This window comes from Nicotiana tabacum, chromosome 3 (genome assembly GCF_000715075.1).
Source record: "Nicotiana tabacum cultivar K326 chromosome 3, ASM71507v2, whole genome shotgun sequence".
In the NCBI taxonomy this organism is placed as follows: domain Eukaryota; kingdom Viridiplantae; phylum Streptophyta; class Magnoliopsida; order Solanales; family Solanaceae; genus Nicotiana; species Nicotiana tabacum.
Window position 1 is genome coordinate 175,261,354 of NC_134082.1, and position 18,170 is coordinate 175,279,523.

Genomic DNA, 18,170 nt, shown 5'->3' on the forward strand with positions numbered 1-18,170 from the left:
AATGTGCAAGTGCTAGAAACAACTTTGCAATAACAATCCATAAAAAGGGAAGTCCCCTCCAAATTTTTCCTGCATTTACTCATTCTATGAAATAAGTAAAAATAGAGAAAAACAAAACAAGATGAAAAAAGGAAATAAGAAGGAAATTAAAAAAATGGTAGTTTAGGATCCCCAATCTCAATCTTTCATGCTTTTGCCAACATAGGGTCTCCAATCCCTAGTTGAGATTATTTTTAGACATAGGGTCTCCACTCCCTAGTCGCCTTTTGCCAACATAGGGTCTCCACTCCCTAGTTGAGATTATGTTTAGACATAGGGTCTCCACTCCCTAGTCGCATTTTGCCAACATAGGGTCTTCAATCCCTAGTTGAGATTATTTTTAAACATAGGGTTTCCATCCCCTAGTCGCCTTTTGCCAACATAGGGTCTCCAATCCCTAGCTGAGATTATTTTTACGCATAGGGTCTCCATCCCCTAGTCCCCTTTTGCCAACATATGGTCTCCAATCCCTAGTTGAGATTATTTTTAGGCATAGGGTCTCCATACTCTAGTCGCCTTTTGCCAACATAGGGTCTCCAATCCCTAGTTGAGATTATTTTTAGACATAGGGTCTCCATCCCCTAGTCGCCTTTTGCCAACATAGGGTCTCCAATCCCTAGTTGAGATTGTTTTTAGGTATAGGGTCTCCATCCCCTAGTCGCCTTTTGCCAACATAGGGTCTCCAATCCCTAGTTGAGATTATTTTTACGCATAGGGTTTACATCCCCTAGTCGCCTTTAGCCAACATATGGTCTCCAATCCCTAGTTGAGATTATTTTTAGGCATAGGGTCTCCATCCTCTAGTCGCCTTTTGCCAACATAGGGTCTCCAATCCCTAGTTGAGATTATTTTAGACATAGGGTCTCCATCCCCTAGTCGCCTTTTGCCAACATAGGGCCTCCAATCCCTAGTTGAGATTATTTTTAGACATAGGGTCTCCATACCCTAGTTGCCTTTTGCCAACATAAGGTCTCCAATCCCTAGTTGAGATTATTTTTAAATATAGGGTTTCCACTCCCTAGTCGCCTTTTCCAACACAGAGTCTCAACTCCCTGGTTGAGTTTAGGGCTCCACTCCCTAATCTCTTTCTCCTAAAGACACACTATCCTTATTTTATTGCTTTTAATAGAGAAATAATGTAGGGTTTTTGTTACTATAACTCACGAAATTTTCCTAGTGAAAACTGGGGCAGAAAAAATTTGTTCGTTTATTTGTTTTGGTATCTGAGCAGGTTTGACCTCCAGGCACAGGGTTCGAGACTACCAAAAGAATGAGTCCCAATCCAAAATAAAGAAAAGAATAAAAAAAGAGCAAAAAGAAGTGAACTCAAAGTGCCGAAGCGGAGAAAGATGCAGACTGCTCAAGATATGATTGAAACCACAGGCTTTGCTTTCCTGCCTTGATCCAAAGTTGAAGAATGAACCAACAGTTTACAACTGACGAGCATTAAGATTCAGATCGGAATCTGCAGCAAGAACCAGCCAAGACTCAAGATCAAGCTTCAGAAGATTTATGGATAGGAATCTTGTAACTCATAGTTGATAGGTTTAGCTAGTTTAGCTTTTTATTTTCCATTTTCTGGTGTAATAAGGAGTTCAGCAAGCAGTTAGCAGTTAGCAGCAGCAGCGACAGTGAGATCACAACTTCCTGGTAGGCCCACCTACCGAAACTCCCAGAACTACACTGACTTGAAGCAAGGTTCAGTTAGGCTCTTTCAAAAATGCTTCTCATGGAGTTTCAAACGGGCAAAAATCCCTCATAATTGCTCATTTTATTTTGCCCGAAAACCCTTCGTGTCTCCGAGCAAAGAGGGGCAGCTGTGAGCGCATGATTTTTGCCCTATATGAATTACTCTTACAGAATCCCAAAGAGTTAGATTTTTCTTTTAATTGTTTATTATTTTAGGAATTATTTTAGAATTTTGTCTAATTATTTGTATTTTTCTGTGCATGTTTAATTTTATTCATGAAAAATACAAAAATATATTTCATTTACATTTATGATTTATTTTTACATTTTTAGGTTAATTAGTACATTAGTTGTTTTACAAAAAAATGAAAAAAATCACAAAAAATAACTCATTTTTGCATTTTTAACTTTTTAATTTTAAATTCTATAGTTTTTATTTTAATTTACGAGTTATTTAATTTTTATAAATACTTTTAATAGTAATTATCTTAATTTGTTAGATTAATTTAGTTTCAAAAGTTAATTTAGGGTTTTTAAATTAATTTGCAAAAGAAAAGGAAAATTTGAAATTGAAAGAAAAGAAAATAAAGGAAGTCTGATTTTGGACTATTTTCAATTAAATTTCCCAAGGCCCAAACGATCTTCCCCCAAGACCCGTCCGAAATTTGTCCCAAATCATGCCCCAACCTGGTCAGCCCTTTTTATTAACCGAACGACGTCGTTTGGAGATTGTTAGTTTTAGTTCAATCTGAGCCCTTCATATTCCTTCATCCAACGGTCGTTAGAGTTTAATCCCACTTACATAAAAGTGTATGAATATCATCATCAATTAACCTAGTCCAAACACCCCTTCTTGTCCCTCATCGTCTCCAACTCAGAGACATGAAAACCCTAGCGCTGCCTATAGAATTCCGCCATTTTCACCGGCAAAACAACTCTGAATCCTCTCCAAACTTTGACCATACAACCCTCCCTCACCCCTGATTCCTAATCTACCCATATATCCTTTTGAATCATCACCAAACAGAACCCATCTTGAATCTGAAAAAGAAAGGTAGAAGACAAAAATCATCCGAGTTTTTCAAGTTTTGACGAGTTGATTAAGAGTCGGAACTGGCTTTGTTCGTATGTTCTCAACAAGAACATACGATTAAGGCCAATTTCGGCTCAAAATCAAGGGTTCTAGGAGTCGTTCAAGCCATTTTCTGCCTGTGTGTTCTAGGTATTTCAGTTCTCTCTTTGTCTTCATCTTTGTTATTTCTAATCCTCATCTTTTTCTGATCCTCCCTTTTTCTTTTTGTTTTTTTTTTCTGTCTTGGAATTTTCTGTTACATCATAGTTAGTTTATAGGATTTAGATTATTTTCTTTGATAAAATGACTGTTAATTTTCTTTTTATTTCTATTTTTTTCTTTTATCTTTGCTTCATTAAAAAAGAGTTCGTGTTGTTAGAAATTCAGAATTAGATGGTTTTATTTGGGAATCCATTTGCGTAAGTTTTTGAATTTGGACTTGTTGAAGCCCAAAGAAAAAAGGAGGGGTTTAGTCCGGGCTTTGCAAGCCAAGGTTTGGGGTTGAGTCTTGAGTCAACTTGACCCAGGTGGTCTGCTGAGGGTAAATAACATAAGCTTAAAGGGTAATTCAGGGTTTTTAGTTTAGGAAATCTTGTGTAACTGATTTAGGAAGGTACCTGGAAAGTGGGGTTAGGACTAGTTTAAAAAATAGATTTTAAAATCAAGGACTAACTAGCAAAAACGAAAATTAAAAAAGGAGTAATAGGCAAAAACTGAAGTTCATTTCTGCTGCCCTAAGAAGCCTCTATAAAAGGCCTGTTACTTCATTCTCAAGAGAGATTTGAGAGAGAATTGAAAAAAAAAACACTGAAAAGCTTAGAAAACGGCTGAGTCACTTTCAAACTCCAAAATACTGAAAATTGCTGGAAAATTTTGCTTGGTTTCTAGTTCTTTGATTCCCTTTGGTTAATTAGAGTTTCTAAAAGTTCCAAATCATGCACCTGGGTTAAAAGGGTTCAAGTTGGTTTGAAAGTTTGGCTTGATTTGCTGCTCTTGGCACTGTTCCATTGCTGATTTACTGCTGCTGCTTTTCCTAAATTCAAACTTATTTCCTTATTGTTGTGCTGCTGAAATCAGGTACTCTCTAGACCTCATGGACATGTGAAATGAAAGGGATTGCTGCTATGCTATTGAGTCAAAATTTGTGTCACATTGTTTCTTCTTGTTGAATGTTATATCTGTACTGTTAATTCCTTATTATTCTGTAATCCATCTAAGTTTCCTTCATGCGTTTTATTTGTTAAATTCGATTGATAGCTTTAAGTTCTGTTAGTAATCTAGGAAAATGTTGTTATTTATTCGTTTGGTTTTGTAAATATGACTTTGAAGTCCTGTTTGCATGTATGGACCGTTGGGGTTATCACAGTAGAAAGTTCAGTTTAAATTATACGCGCTACATACTTATTCAAGTCTGGTGAAATCAGTGTGTGTTATGGGAAGCTTTCCTGAATTTGGTTAAAGTGATATGAATAGGTTTAGAATAAGAACATTCAATTACGATTCATATTAGTAAATGTATTCGTTTCTTTGGGAATCATGCTAGTGTTTTTGGTTATAAGTCACAGATTATGTTAGATTTCAAGAGATGAAATAATTTCATATGGGTTATTATAGTACTAGGATTATATATTCATCATAGAATGTGATTTGGCTTCAGGGTGCATTCTGTATCTATTTTAAGTTGGCAAGAAATGTTAGCATTTATTTTAATCTCCAATTTTTTTTATGAAATTGCAAGTTGCTTCAATCTTTAGTAATGAATCACGAATCTGGGTTGTTGTCATTAGCCCAGATGTGCCCAATTTTCCTCTTCGCCAATCTGGTTCTTGGTTTGGGCTTCACGTTGAGCCAACTGCTTCATGTGATTGTCATAAGCAGCTTTGCATATGACAATTGGGCCTGTTTCCAGTTTAGGCCCCATTTAACAACCAAATGCTCGGTTTCACTTATTGTTAATCCATTAGTTATTAAAGTTTAGCTTAAATATTTGCTTAAAATAAATTAGAAATCCCCCTTAGTCTTTTAATCAATTAATTAGACTCCTTTCATTAGATTTGAGGTGTGCCATATTAGCCAAACATATAAATTATGGCCCTCAAAGACTAAATCAAAGACTCTTTTAATAGAAGTGAATTTGAGGTGTGCCATGTCGAATAAAATCCCAAAACTCATGGCCCTCACTTAATTAATTTTAACTCTTTAGAAATCGAGGTGTGCCATCAGTTGAATTTTCCATGGCCCTCGCAAACCTTGTTATTAACTTAAAAGTGCGTAGTTGCTTTAGGCGCGCTATTTAAATTGATTTCCTTGTTTATTAAATCCGGGTGTGCATTTCATGTGACCCAATTTCAATTCTTAACAACGTTAAATAAAATGTGTCGTGGACCGCGGGTGCATTTCATGTGGCGTGGTTCAAGGCGTGTTTGAAATAACGTTGAATCTTCCTAAAAATAATTAAAAGCGGTTTAATAAGCTAACAAATTGTACCATAGGCTAAAACATGTATTAAAACCAGATAATAGGCCAATTATAATAGTTTAAGCGACCGTGATAGAACCACGGAATCCAAGAATGCCTAACACCTTCTCCCGGGTTAACAAAATTCCTTACTTAGAATTTCTAGTTCGCTGACTTCAAAAGGAAAGTCGAATTTCCTCGATTTGGGATTTAAAAATAAAACTGGTGACTTGGAACACCAATTAAAATATTCTAAGTGGCGACTCTAAAAATAAATAAATAATCTCATTTCAAATAATGTCACTTAAAGTGGAAAAAAACCCCACATACCTCTCGGGGTGTAAAAAGGAGGTGTGACATTTGCTTCGAGGGAGGCATCCGAGGGGTAAGATCTCGAAGACGTTTCTCTTCATTTTACTCTGAGAAACGCGGGGACTATCTGTATACGGCTAAAATCGGGGAGACCGATTTTATAATCAACAAGGCATTGGGCAATCTCACCTCGAAGGTCCCGAGGGATGGCCCAGAGTTTGATGCCCTCAGTAGGTCTTCGTACCCGATATCGGGGAAGAATGGACTAGTGTTTATCGCCGATAAGTGGGAAGTTCCCTAGGAGCTGTATCTTCTGACAAACGCCTGCGCAAATAGTGAAAGTCTACACCAGGCTGATTGAGCGGTTGTACCAGCTAATTATGTAATAATTACACATGCATTTGTACTATGTTGGGTTTCCCCTTCATATATAAAGAGGACCCTTTTCACTTAGAAAGGATCTGTTACTCAATATTGAATACACAAGAACATTCGCTCTGCTTTCTAACATATTCTCTTGATCTCATTACTTGCATTTATTACTTATATTAATCACGTTCCATTTATTGTTCTTTATTTATTGCTTATTATTGGCCATAAAGAGCCATCATTGATATTATCATAACTGTTAATCCACTCTCGATAGCTCCCAGCCGAGCATCAGACTCGACCCCGAAGCCCCGAATAAGCAAGCTCGAGGCCCCGATTGTTAACCATTTGGTTTGATTATCACTTTGTTCTCAAGCTCTTATCTCATTTCTATGTCTTTCACATAACATCATTGCCTAACAACTAGCATAAAAATAGATCACATATTTTTAGAACCACAAATCAAATTTAATTGTAATTACCATTTTTGAGGTAAACAACTTCTTCTTTTTTTTCATCCGGTGCACGTTTCTCCTTATTTCATTGTTCCACTCAAAAGCTAACCCACCAACCCACACTTTATCTTTTCCATAATTCATCATAATTCAAGTGCTTACGAGAGGTGACAAGGTTCAAATATACGGTTGATTCAATCAACGGAGTATGGCTTGTAATGTGGTTACCAAAGAAACAAGATTATAGGCTCAAAGGGGTTAACTACGATACATAACATTCAGGTGGGTACTTTATATATATATGGCTTAACAAAGAACTGCAAATATCACTTCTCAAACTGAACAAGTCTACTATTTCTCTTTGCACATACACGGGGAAAGTTCTAAACATCAAATGAAGTGCTCAGAATACATGCAAACCTCACACAGACAAGGCACATAACTCATTCAGGATTAGTTCTATCACGATAATTCAGTCAAAGCAGTTAAGAAAATTTAAAAATCCACGATTTAAGGTATTTATCCTAGGGTAAAAAATTTAGCCTAAGCATCTCACCATAGTACTCACTATTTCCAAGGCATAACAAAGCGCAGAGATATTGCTGCGATTAAGTGCTTAGCCACGTGATTCCTACTCCTAAAAATTAAAAATACCTACACCCGGTTCAACTAAAAACCCTTGAAAAAGAACTGCGGCTCAAAGAAAAATCAAGGGGGAATTACTACACTACCTAAAAAAATCTTTTTGGTATTTTCTTTAGACTTGCTTCCCTCAAGAAAACTGTCTAGGAGGTCCATCGTCGGGAACCTACTTCTATTTATTTTTTTCTGTTTTTTCTATTTTTTTTAATTTCTGCCTAAAAACAAAGCAAAACAATCCTAGAAAATTCTAAAAATAAAAACAATCTAACAACTACTAATTTCTACCACTAACAAGAAAACACATTAACAATAAAAACAAAACCAATGCTAACAACTAACAATAGCTACAAGTTCTCACCCCACACTTAAATCATTCAGTGTCACAATTAGACACGACGAAAATAAAAAGAGGATGGTGCAAGAGACTCCCTGATCAAACATCGTTGTCATCCTCAGACGCTCTCCACTCCTCATCATGTTCGTCCTCTCTATCATCACCATCTCCCTCCAACTTGCCAAGGTTACTCAAACTTCACCTTGCATTTTCTTAACATTAGAATCAAACAACAACACTTTGGATACCCGTGAGCTACCCCATACTTAAGAGGTTAATGTGGTGCACTTTTACATAGCACTAGATTACCAATCTCGGAGACTCGGGCTCCAAAGGGGACTAGGAATGCCCTTGAGGCATTTCATCGAACACTTGACAAGCACTAATGCTATATGAGTTCCTATGGACTTGAGGGATTGCCTCATCCTCCCAAATCAGCTTGGGGGTTCCATACTACCACACATTTCAAAAACTCAGCACCATTCCTAAGGGGTTCATGGGATTGGGTCACACAAACACCATAAAACCATGAAAAACAACCACCCTTAATGAAGCACAAGCAACAATGAAGCATAACCAATAGTGAAGAACACCCACCACTTACCATATGTACCCAACTCGAAATTACCAAGAGAAGAGATAGAACCATACCTTTGAAGCTTTGTAAGGATTAGATTGACTTAGAAAGTCAGATGAGCGTGAAGGGCTAGCAAGATGAAGCTTGACCTCTATGTGGATGCTGCTTGTGTGTGGGTGAACAATCAATTTGTGCAATGTGTTAGTGTGCTTGTGAAATTTCTTGTGGATATTGGTGTATGTTGATGAAAGTGAGATTAGGGTTGGCTTGAAGAGTGTCTTAGTGAGTGATGCGTGTTTATGATATGTGTGTTGACCAAAATAGGACGAAATAACTTAAAGAGGGAAAACAATTTACTTACCTGGCGTTAACCAGGCGTCACTAGCCTAAGGCCTGGCTGACCCTGGCTTTATCCAGGTGAGGCCAGCTTAAAGCCTGGCTGACCTTGGCTTTATCCAGGTGAGGAAAATTTAAAGCCTGGCTGACCCTGGCGTTTTCCTAACTTCGCACGATGTTTAAACCTTGCTCGACTCGCCAAACTCACCTGCAAACTTGTTAGTATCTAATAATACAAATAAAAATTCTAACTACACTAAAAATCAACTACAAATTGGGTTGCCTCCCAACAAGCGCCTTAGTTAGCGTCGTGGCACGATGAATACAACAGATCAATGGGTTGACTCCTATGAAGTGCCTGATTAAAAGTCGCGGCACGATGCAGATAAGCACATTTAAAGTATACTCAACCTTAGAGGCTCGATCAAATGGGTCACTAACACTACCTTTGCTTTATCCATGCCGACATAATGTTTTAATCTGTGCCCATTGACTCTGAACATGCGAGAGTCAATACTTGCAACAAATCTCTACGGCACCCGTGGGGTGAATTTCAACCACACGAAAAGGCCCTGACCATCGTGATTTCAATTTGCCCGGAAATAACCTTAGTCTTGAGTTGTATAGCAATACCGTATCTCCGGGTTTAAAATTCCACTCAATAATATTTCTATCATGTATCATCTTCATTCTCTCCTTGTATAATCTCGTTGTCACGACCCAAAAATCCCTCCGAAGGAGTCGTGATGGCACCTAGTCTCTAAACTATGTAAGCCTAATATTAACTGAAATAACATTGATATTTGCCAACTTTAAATTCAATAACTCTTAACAATTTAAAATTCCCAAAACCGATGGTACAAGTCACAAGCCTTTCTAAGAGTGTTATACAAAATAAATATATCACTGTTCCGAAACAAAGGGAACAAATGGAAATAATTACAATTGAAGGTGACTCCGAGGACTACGAATGATGCAACAGGTTTACCTTGAGTCTCCACCGCAAGGAACAACTACTATCGATCAAATACTTGGATCTGTACACAAAAATATACAGAAGTGTAGTATGAGCACACCACGGCGGTGCCCAGTAAGTATCAAGACTAACCTCGGTGGAGTAGTGACGAGGTACAGTCAAGACACTCACTGGTCTAACAACCTGTGCAATATAGCATACAAAAATAGTAGGGAGCAAATAATAATGATGACAACAATGATCAACCAGTGATATAAATAGTAGGGCAACAAAAATACCATAAACATTGCTCAACGAATAATGAATACAAGAGCAATCAATTAATCAAGTGCTTCGAATATAAATATCTTTCAAATATATTTCCTTCAAATAAGCATCTTTTGAATATAGTTCTTTCAAGTAAAGGTCACCTTGTGACGCCTCATTTCATAATCATAAATAATATAGCTCTCAGCCCACTTTCATATTTTCACAGCATTTCGTGCCCATATTTCTATCATAGCCACATGGGCAACTCACATGCCATTAGATAAAATCATAATATTTTCGCTGGTACCTTGTACCCATATATTTCTGTCTCACATTGCACAACAACGTTCTCAGATTACTCAGTTCATAATGTCCATAACCCAATACAATTAAGAATGTTCACGGAGCCTCATTTACTTGACATGGAGTAGAGTACAACTTCTAAACCAATTATGAACTCAACAAGAAAAGATGAAGTTATTTTTAGAAATCATTTGAATAACGATAGTGCCATTTTTAGTTAAAATACAACATCGAATGCATTATTTCCTTTAACATGGGATTTAATAAATTACAACTTAGTAGAAATTCCCTTTTAAGTAAAATACAACCTCAGACAGTTTAAGGGAATATAATTGAGAAACTAATTGAATTTGAAATGTAACGAATATTGAAGTTTGAAATATTGACAAATATGTAATTAAATACGGCAGAGTATTGAAAATATGGTGGGGTTCCTTCATAAGGGATTACAACGGTAAAGGAATCTGAACAGTTAGAACACTTGAATTTGTAACAACAAATAAACATAGCAAACCGAAGGTGCACGGCACCAAAATCCAATTACTAACAAGGAAAAGGAAAACAAACACATAATTTCACTTTCTTTTTCATATCTTGTTGCACGCGTGCAACCCGATCCCCTTTCTCATGTCTCATTGCAGGAGTGCAACCCCCTCCCATTTCATATATCTCGTTGCAGGCGTACAACCTGCTCCCATTTCATATATCTCGTTGCAGGCGTGCAACCCTATCCCATTTCATATATCTCGTTGCAGGCGTGCAACCCGCTCCCATTTCATATATCTCGTTGCAGGCGTGCAACCCGATCCCATTTAACATATCTCATTGCAGGCGTGCAATCCGATCCCATTTCACATATCTTATTGCAGGCGTGCAACCCGATCCCATTTCACATATCTCGTTGCAGGCGTGCAACCCAATCCTATTTCACATATCTCGTTGCAGGCATGCAACCCGATCCCATTTCACATATCTCGTTGCAGGCGTGCAACCCGATCCCATTTCATATATCTCATGGCAGGCATACAACCCGATCCCATCTCACATATCTTGTTGCAGGTGTGCAACCCGCTCCAATTTACAAATCATCATCAATCATAAAAGAATCCCCGCAGGGGAACAAGAGTATAACAACAACATCCCGACAAGGGAGACAATATCATAAACAATAACATCCTGGAAAGAGAGACAATATCGTAAACAATAACATCACGGCAAGGGAACAATAGTATAACAATATCCCGACAAGGGAAACAATATGTACATAATAAGTGTCATGGAAAACCAAGAAGCATGATAACCCCAACAAACAATAAGACATAATAAGCACGTGATAGCTACACCGGTAAACACAACAATTGGACATGTAACATATTTGCACGAAGTCATAGAGGAACTCACAATCAAGAAGTATCAAAATAATAAGGAAGGCAATCACTTCAATTAAGGCAATTAAGGGACTATGTAACACGTAAGAATTAAAGGAGAGCTAACAGCGTCATATGGAGAATATATAGGCAATTTAAGAAATTAGGAAACCCAATCATAACGAGATACTTTCTACATAAAGATCTAAGAACCCCAGAGGCAAATTTTCCCCAAATAAGTCTGAGCACACACTCGTCACCTCGCATGCATGGACTACAATTAGCATAGAAGACTCAATTACTTAGGGGAAGTCCCCCACACAAGGCTAGGCAAGATACTTACCTCGTTTCGCAACCAAATCAAGATTCCAAAATAGCATTCTTTCGTGAAATGACCTCCGGACGACTCCAATCTTTCTTGAGCTTTTCTTACCTTACTACAATGTTCCGTAAATTCTAGCAACTTCAATCTATTTAGAATCATATAAAAGTGGAACCACAATTAGGAGGATATTCGTGGGTTTACCTCATTTAGGCATTTCATCAAACACTATGTGTGCACATTTGACTACATCTCTTAACCATAGAATTAGTTCATCCAACTACTACAATTTACCAACAATTCATCCCACCATTATTCTTTAACAATTTATAATCCTAACATCACATGTGTGATCAACCATTCACACCCAACCAACAAAATTCCATCAAATAATCACCTTTAAATCCCTACCATGATCATGTATTTAAATTGGGAATTTATGGCTTCCAATTACCATACCATAAGTTGTAATACTTGATTCACACTCATAATTCCATAATAAATCCATACATGTAAGTCTAAGGGTGTAGGATTACCTTTTGGAAGAAATCTTGTAAAAATCCCCCTTTGAGTTCTTGAAGAAATTTCTTGTAGATCTAAGGATTTCATGGTGGATTGAGTTAGTTTTAGGGTGGAATTGATGGGATGAAATACCAAATTAGTAGGGATTACTCACCTTGAAGATGTGAGGAGTTGGAGGTCTTGAGTGGGTGAAGAAGAAACCCAAGTTTCGTCCAAGCGAAATGGGGAAAATAAACCTCGAAATTGTGTTTATAGGCCCAGATTTCGGATGCTATGGCAGCACTTCACTGCCAGCCCCTCTTTTCGGATGCTATGCGGATGCTTCGCATCCGCGCAGTCCTCCGCCAGCCTTTGGTATTTTGGTCATAACTTCTTGTAGGAGTGTCCAAACACCAAACGGTTTAAAGCGTTGGAAACTAGACTCAAAGAGATTTAATTTGATAGGTTTTTAATCACACAAATCGTTATATCCATGTAGATATGCTCGTCCAAAATGAGGTCATGCGTGTACTCATTTACAACTTTAGTCTATTATGAACTTTTCTAACTTGGCTTAGACTTAGGACTTTCCTTAGACCCCATATATATTATAGTAAGCCTCATACACTTTATATCATATCCAATTAGTATCCATCATGGTAATAGACCTCTTCCACATATAAAATAATAATATTAGAACACGTCAACTTTCTTATTTTGCCAAAATGCGCTAAATTGTCCTATGGACTTCCAAATCAAAATTCGGACACACGTCTAAGTTTGAAATCACCATACGAAGCTATTGACATAATTAAAATTCCAATTTGGGGTCGTTTGCTCAAAAATCAACTCTTCGGTCAACTCTTTCTATTTGAGCTTCAAAAAAAATAAGATTTTGTTTTTCTTTAAATTTAACTCTGAATCTTAGGAAAACCAAACTTGACCACACATGCGGGTCATGAAGCATATTATGAAGTTTCTCGAGGTCTTAATCCACTAAATGGGATGCTAACTCTTAAAACGACAGGTCGGGTCGTTACACTCGTGCTTTCAAAAGCGTGATATCTGAACTCATCAAGCTCGTGCAGCTCCATTACTCTACTTGTTCCCGCGGTTTCAATATCAAGATTCAACTATCTCAATACCCACCAAGCTCTATGCTCCAACTCTACTGGTAAATGACACACCTTCCCAAATACCAATTTGTATGGAGACATGCCGATTGGAGTTTTGAAAGCGGTTCGATAAGCCCAAAGTGCATCATATAATTTCCTCGCCCAATCTATTCTAGTAGTATTCACAGTCTTAGTCAACACACTCTTTATTTCTCTGTTCGAGGCTTCCACTTGCCCACTTATTTGTGGATGATATGGGGTGGCCACCTTGTGGCGTACATCATATTTCTCCAACAACTTTACGAAGGCTCAATTACAAAAGTGAGTGCCTCCGTTACTGATTATTGCCCGTAGGGTGCCAAATCGGGTGAATATGTTCTTTCTCAAAAAGCCAATTACCCCATTTGCATCATTTGTAGGGAGTGTTGCAGCTTCCACCCACTTAGACACGTAGTCCACAGCAACGAGTAAGTACTTGTTTCCATATGAGCTAACGAACGGCTCCATGAAGTGGATCCCCCATACGTCAAACACTTCTACCTCCTGAATTGGGTTCATGAGCATCTCATGTCTGCGGGAAATGTTCCCGGTTCATTGGCATTCATCACGCCCCTTTATCCATAGATATGCATCTTTGAATAGTTTTGGCCAATAGAACCCCGATTTCAAGACTTTTGTAGTTGTCCTCACTCCCCCGAAGTGCCCACCATATGGTGACACGCGACAAGCCTGCAAAATAGAAGGTTGGTCTATCTCGAGGATACATCTCTGGATCATGTTATCAACACAAATCCTAAACAGATAAGGCTCATCCCAATAATACATGCGACAATCATGAAAGAACTTTTTCTTTTGAATAGAGGGAAGGTCATAAGGAACAATACCGCTCGCCAGGTAGTTTGCAATGTCTGCATACCATGGCACTTCCTCGAGACTCGTGGCTAGTAGTTGTTCATTTGGAAAAGATTCTAGAATCTCTTCTACCTCAACCCTTTTTCCAGCTCCTTCCAACCTGGATAAATGGTCAGCTACTTGGTTCTCTGTTCCCTTTCGGTCATGAAACTCCAAATCAAATTCTTGCAGCAGTAGCACCCATCAAATCAAGTGCGATTTTGACTCCTTCTTCTCAATTAAGTACATGAGAGCAGCATGGTCAGTATAAACAATTACCTTTGAGCCTATTAGGTAAGACCTGAACTTGTCAAATGCGAACACCACTGCCAGCATCTCCTTTTCGGCCACAGTGTAATTCAAATGGGCTCTACGTAACGTCCTACTTGCATAGTATATTGGATGCATGATTTTATCTTTTCGCTGCCCAAGCACTGCTCCCACAGCATAGTCACTAACATCACACATTAGCTCAAATGGTTGCTCCCAGTCAGGGGCAACTATGATAGGTGTTGTCACCAGTCTCTTCTTTAATTCCTCAAAAGCTACCCTACAGTCATCAGAAAACACAAAAGGGTGATCTTTTTCAAGCAATTTATAGAAGGGATTAGCAATTTTGGAAAAATCTTTTATAAATCTCCTATAGAAACCGGTGTGCCTAAGAAAACTTTTGATTGCTTTGACGGAGCTGGGTGGTGGAAGCTTTTCTATCACATCAACTTTTGCACAATCCACCTCAATACCTTTACTTGACACTAGGTGCCCCAAGACTATACTTTCCTATACCATGAAATGGCACTTTTCCCAGTTGAGTACCAGATTAGTCTCGATACACCTTTTCAAAACTCGCCTCAAGTTTACAAGGCAATCATCGAATGAATTCACCACCACTGAGAAGACATCCATGAAACCTTTATTATCTCCTCTACCATATCTGTGAAGATGGACATCATGCACCTTTGGAATGTGGCGGGTGCGTTGCATAGGCCAAAGGGCATTCGCTGAAAAGCATAGATTCCATAAGTGCAGGTGAACGACGTTTTCTCTCTATCCTCTAGGGAAATGGAAATCTGATTCTACCCCGAGTACCCATCCAGGAAGCAAAAGTGAGACCTCCCTGCCAGTCTATCTAGCATCTGATCAATAAATGGCAGTGGAAAATGGTCCTTCTTGGTAGCTAAGTTCAACTTCATGTAATCCATACAGATTCTCTAACCTGTGACTGTCCGTATGGAGATCAACTCATTCTTCTCATTTTTCACTATCGTCATACCTCCCTTTTTCGGTACACAATGCACTGGGCTAACCCAGTTGCTATCAGAGATGGGGAATATGATTCTCGCATCTAACCACTTAATCACTTCCTTTTTCACCACTTCTTTCATATTGGGGTTCAGCCTTCTTTGATGTTCCCTGGAAGGTTTGTGCCCATCTTCCAGTAGAATCTTATGCATACAAAAGGCTAGGCTGATCCTATTAATGTCTACAATGGTCCACCTAATTGTAGTCTTGCACTCAGTTAGTACCTGCAAAAGTTGTTCTGCCTGCACATCTAACAGACTGGATGAGATAATAACAGGTAGAGTTGAGTCAGGTCCTAAGAATGCATACCTGAGATGAGATGGCAATGGCTTCCAATTTTGGTGGCTCTTCTATTGACGGCTTAGTTGGAGAAGTTTTTCTTTCCTTCAAGTGCAAAGGCTCAAATTCAATTTCCCTTTTCCAAAATCCTTGGCCTTCAAGAGCAAGTACCAACTCCGCCAAGTCTTCACCATTAGCTTTGTCTAAGTTCATGAGACAAGCTGTTAGAGGGTCTTTAATGTTTAATGTTGCATCGTCCTCCTCCAACACTACATCCACCGCATATATTAGAGAGCAATTGGCAAATTCATTGGGTCTGCACACAGATTTCTGCACGTTGAATGTTATCTCTTCATCGTTTAATCTCATTTTGAGCTCTCCAGTTTCACAATCAATTAGAGCTCTCCTAGTGGCCACGAATGGTCTTCCCAAAATTATGGGAATTTCCTCGTTAACCCCACAGTCAAGGATGACAAAATCTGCTGGAAACACAAACTTCCCAACCTGCACCAATACATCATCTAGAATCTTGGAGGGCCTTTTCACAGTTCGGACAGCCAGTTGTAGTAGCATAGACGTGAGTCTAGCTCTTCCAATGCCTAGCCTTTTGTAGATAGCTAGGGGCATAAGGTTTATGCTTGCTCCCAGATCACACAGTGCCTTAGCAAATGCAAAGTTGCCTATTGTGCAAGGGATTGTGAAACTCCCTGGGTCAGACAGCTTTTCAGCTATGGGTATCGTCACAACAGCACTGCAGATCTGAGTCAATGTAACCGTGGCCAAGTCTTGGAAGTAGAACTTGCGGGACATCAAGTCCTTCATCATCTTTGCATACCTAGGCATTTCTTTTAAAGCATCAATCAATGGAATGATTACCTGAATTTGCTTCAATATCTCCAAGAATTTCTTGTACTGCTCATCTTTTTGATACTTATCCAATCTCTGTGGGAATGGTGTTGGAAGTCTCTTCTTCCGTGTGATTTGGTTTTTCTCTTGTTCAGGCACTGCTTCTACTATCGGTTCCGGTACAGCTTCAGTCTCTTTCACAACCTCTTCTTCTTTATTGGTGTTCTCTTGCGCATTTTGTATCGTCACTTCAGTTAAACCTACTGAATTATCTATCCCAACGGGTACTAGCACTAGTCTCTTAGTCGGCCTGCTTTCGCGAGCAATTTCTAGCTCCATATCTAAGTCTCTACCATTTCGGAGACTCACTGCCATCAGCTACTTTGGGTCTTGCTCTTTTTGATTGATTTGGGTGTCTGCAGGTAACATCCCATGAGGACAATTATTTAGGGCCATGGAAATTTGTCCTAACTGGATCTCAATATTCTTAATCGCCGACTCATACAAGTCTATTCTATCAGCTAGTTTTCCGCTGGTCCCAATCACTTGTTGCATCATACTCTCGAGTTTAGCAAACCTATCTTCATGTCTCACAATCTGTTGTTGTTGAGGTTGTTGATAAGCCTGCTGCTGATTTTACTAGTTGTACCCTTGTTGCCTTTGGTAAGGCACCATTTTCCCCTGTGGTCGCATAGCCCTATGATTATTGTTGTTATTGTATTGCTGTTGAGCTGGTCTGTATTGTTGATTTTGCTGACCCCAATTCTGAACACCTAGTCTCGATCCCTCGTAGTTGGCCACATAATTCATGTTCTCCTGATATTGTTTATTCTCACCTTCAACACTCCATGAGCAGATATTTGGCTGATTAATGCATGATGTGCATAGACCCCCATTAGTTGCAATAACTATGTGTACCTGCTGCTTCTGGCCGGATTCTTCAACCTTTTTGGTGAGGATGCTCATTGGTGTCATCAAAGTAGCCATATTTTCAGCTATGGAGTTAGCTGGGTCTAGAGCCACTGAGTGAACCACAGGAGTGATTGGAGCGTTTCTTGTTGTCCATCCTGAGTTTTGTGCCATCTTGTCAAGTAGGATCTTGCTCTCTCTAAATGTCTTGCTAAAAAATGCTCCACCTGCTAAAGCATTAACATTAGCTTTCAAAGTATCTGCTAAACCCATGTAAAATCTCTGCCCCAACATCTGCTCTGGAATACCATGATGTGGACATGTAACCAGGAGACCCTTGAATCTCTCCCATGTTTCATGCAACGTCTTAGTGGGTCACTGTTTGAAGCTCAATATCTCAACAATTTGTTGAGCAGTCTTGTTGGGTGGATGAAATTTGCTCAAATATTGCTTGACTAATTTCTCCCGAGTAGTGATGGAGTTGATAGAGAGTGAATTAAGCCAAGTCTGGGCTGCTCCTTTCAGTAAGAATGGAAACAACAACAAACGTATTGCTTCCGGTGTGACATTGTGATGTCTCTGCGTGGCACAAATTGAGAGGAAGTTCTTTAGATGCTGCTGAGGATCTTCAACGTATGACCCAGAGAATAGTCCCTTGTTCTGCAACAGATGTAACATATTGTTTGTGATCTGGAATGAGTCTGCTTGTATCTGAGGGACTACAATAGCAGTTGCTAAGTTGTCAGCCGTGGGTTGTGCCTAGTCATATAGTGCTGCTTCTGGCACAAGAGGTGCCACACCCCGAGTGATTGGGTCTTTCACGTTGTC

At 38.9% G+C, this 18,170-nt stretch overlaps 1 non-coding gene across 1 annotated transcript; it reads left to right on the forward strand.

The window, feature by feature from the left end:
* The first annotated feature begins 17,646 nt into the window (after nucleotides 1-17,646).
* On the forward strand, nucleotides 17,647-17,753 carry LOC142179645 (small nucleolar RNA R71). The gene has a single exon (XR_012708190.1). It is a non-coding gene; the product is annotated as a small nucleolar RNA R71 (small nucleolar RNA).
* The last annotated feature ends 417 nt before the right edge of the window (nucleotides 17,754-18,170 follow it).